We start from the raw sequence: 2,974 nt of genomic DNA on the forward strand, positions 1-2,974 counted from the left end.
GGAATGCTCGGAAGGGCTGAAGCAAAGAACTAAGTCTGCGATCGATCTCCGTTTCTGTAACATCTGTGTTATGTGGCACTGCGAAGTGCCTACTGTTCCTATGTCATCATCATCTTTATTATTATTAGTTGTTATTGTTGGCTACTGGCAAGTCGGCCCCCAACTCATGGTGACCCCATGCACAATGGATCAAAACTCTGCCTGGCCCGGCACTGGCACCATGACCTCTTTCAGACTGAACGTGGGTTTCCATTGGCTGATTTTCTAAAGTAGGTTGCCAGGCCTTTATTCCTTGTCCACCTTAGTCTGGAAGCTCCACTGAAATCTGTTCAGATCACAGCAACACAGAAGCCTCCAGTGACACACAGGTGGTGGCTGCACATTCGGTGCACTGGCTGGGACTCGAACGTGGGCCTCCTGTCCGAAAGGCAAGAATTCTACCTTAATAGGAGTAGTAGTGAAAAATCAGTCTCGGTATTAGATGTCACATGGTGACTTGACTCATATTGTCTGCCTGGTATAATCCAACAATGGGTGCTACCTTCAGGAACCGCGCAAAACATGGAGCAGTTCACAGACTTGCGTGTCATTCTTGCTAAGGCCATGCTAATCCTCTGTATCGCTCCAATTGTGGTATATGTGCTGCCGAAGTGAGCGCTCATTGTTATTATTCTTTAACACTGCTCTTTGAATTATGAAGAACTAGTTCACCACAGGAAACCCTGGTGGCGTAGTGGTTAAGTGCTACAGCTGCTAACCAAAGGGTCGGCAGTTCGAATCCGCCAGCTGCTCCTTGGAAACTATGGGGCAGTTCTACTCTGTCCTATAGGGTCGCTATGAGTTGGAATTGACTCGGTGGTGCTGGGTTTGGTTTGTTTTGGGTAGTTCACCACAGGCACGTAGAGGTAAAATCAGATGAAAATCCATCTTAATTCTGCTAAATCAGAGGGAACTCTGCAATAGTCCTTCCAGATCGGAGAGAATCGTCATTCTAATGCCTAAAGGAGTGTTTTTCAAAGTGTAGCCCCAGTCCCAGTAGCCATCAGCATCACCTGGGAACTCGTCAGGAATGTAAATTCTCAGGCTTCCGTCCCAGTTCTACTGAATCAGAACTCTGAGGCTGGGTACCAGCAGTCTGTATTTTAACAAGCCTTCTAGGTGATTCTGATGCACACTCAAGTTGGAGAACTACTGGCCTAAAGAATCATTGCCATGTAACTTTTAGGAACGGAAACAGTGTTCACCTCCCCTGGGAAATGCGGTGCTTGCTAATACGTTCCCAGGTATACTTTAATTCTTTTTATTTTTTCCCTGAAACCATACAACTCTAGTTCGGTTGAAGAATATAAGCTGTCTGCTCCCTCAAATTCTGGTATTTGACTTGCTCAAACTTGAATTCCAAAAGAGTTTCCTAAAACCCCAAAGCACAAAACACCATTTGTGTTATTGCAGAGCGACGCTTTGGATCATTCTCTGTACATTGGGATTGCTGTATGTGCGCATGAAATGTTTAGTTTCTCCTAGAAATGATTTTTTTCCCCCAGAATTCAGAGGCCCAAAGAATTGTAGAGCTGGAATGGATCTTTGAAAATCATCAACTTTTTTTTTTTTTAAATCCAGGAAGACATGCCAGGCCCCAAGACGATGACTATGAGAGTTTATGCAGAAAACTTTTAATGTGTTTACTGGGAGAAGCTGGCTGGCTGCTAAAAAAAAAAGCTATAAATTCCTCTATTGAGATCTGAAAGCAAGAACTGTATCTTATTCCTCTCCTTCTCCCCCTTCCACATCACAGTTCTTGGAGCAGCGTTGGCACAGTTACACAAACGCTTCGTGAAAAATGATACAAAATAAAATGGGTGTTCCTATTCCCCCTGCCCCTGCGGGAGGGCAAAAAGGTATTTTCTTCCACCCAGCCAGAAGGGATGGGGTGGAGAGGAAAAATTGATTTAGCTTCTATTAAATAATAAGCAACTTCTTTTATGCTACCAACCTGTTAGCCAATGATGGTATAAAATGAATTCTATTAACAGGAGGCACCGGACAAAAGTATGGGAAGGATCAGGTCTGAGATCTGTCGGGAAGGCTGTTCGGAGGCCTATGCTCATTAGTATGTCTGGCTTCAGTCAATTTTATTTAGCGCCATCAAAACAGACTTAGCTTGTGATATTTTAAGCATCTTAAACAAAGTGAAATTTATGCTAGTGGGCACGGCCTTTGGGCCTTCGCCGGTACCAGGTTTTCTACAGGTCTGGAAAGGCAAGAAACTGCTTCTTTACACATTTTCCAGCACAAAATAGGAAGCCCTTCCTTCTTCCTTCTAATATCACGAGGACTGACTAGGCACCATGTTTCCCATAATTCAGCAATAACTGGCCTATTATTCTTTAATGCTTCAGTTTATTAATGTAACCACTGTGTCATTCCTACCATGCCCGCGTAATTAAATTACCCGACAGATATTTGATATGAAGGTCTCAGGTCCCACAAAAGCCCAGGATTTCTATGCCCCCTTTGTGAGTCCCTAATGAATGGGTGGCACAGACACTTCTGTCATCCATGTTCACTCACTGTCCCCTCCCTGACTGCTCTCTTGTGTCATAGGGGCTCACTCCTGCAGACAACTGGGGACCATTCAAAAAGCAGAGGGTCACGTTTCCAACAGCGACGAGCGTTAGGCATGCTATCACCTTCCTCCTCCTTTGTCCTGAGAAACCCTAGGCTGACCAAATTAAATTCCCAAACCATGGCTGCCCGGGGCCATCAACCATGCATTCTTAAACCATAGCTACCGAATGCTAATCCTTCCTCAAGTCAGGAATATAAAGGGGGAAAAAAAAAACTGAAAAAAAAGTAAAGCAATCATTGTGTCTATTCAAATATACGCCATTCTACGTCTTCCTGAAAAGAATAAAAAATAATTTTCACTTAAAAATTAAGTTTTCCGCTTTATACTTTTGCAACTGGAGCGATG

At 43.8% G+C, this 2,974-nt stretch overlaps 1 non-coding gene across 1 annotated transcript; it reads right to left on the reverse strand.

Annotated features, from left to right (window-relative positions):
* Positions 1 to 555: 555 nt before the first annotated feature.
* On the reverse strand, positions 556 to 658 carry LOC111752236 (U6 spliceosomal RNA). Its single transcript, XR_002787216.1, has one exon. It is a non-coding gene; the product is annotated as a U6 spliceosomal RNA (small nuclear RNA).
* Between the last annotated feature and the right edge of the window lie 2,316 nt (positions 659 to 2,974).

This window comes from Loxodonta africana, chromosome X, assembly GCF_030014295.1.
Source record: "Loxodonta africana isolate mLoxAfr1 chromosome X, mLoxAfr1.hap2, whole genome shotgun sequence".
In the NCBI taxonomy this organism is placed as follows: domain Eukaryota; kingdom Metazoa; phylum Chordata; class Mammalia; order Proboscidea; family Elephantidae; genus Loxodonta; species Loxodonta africana.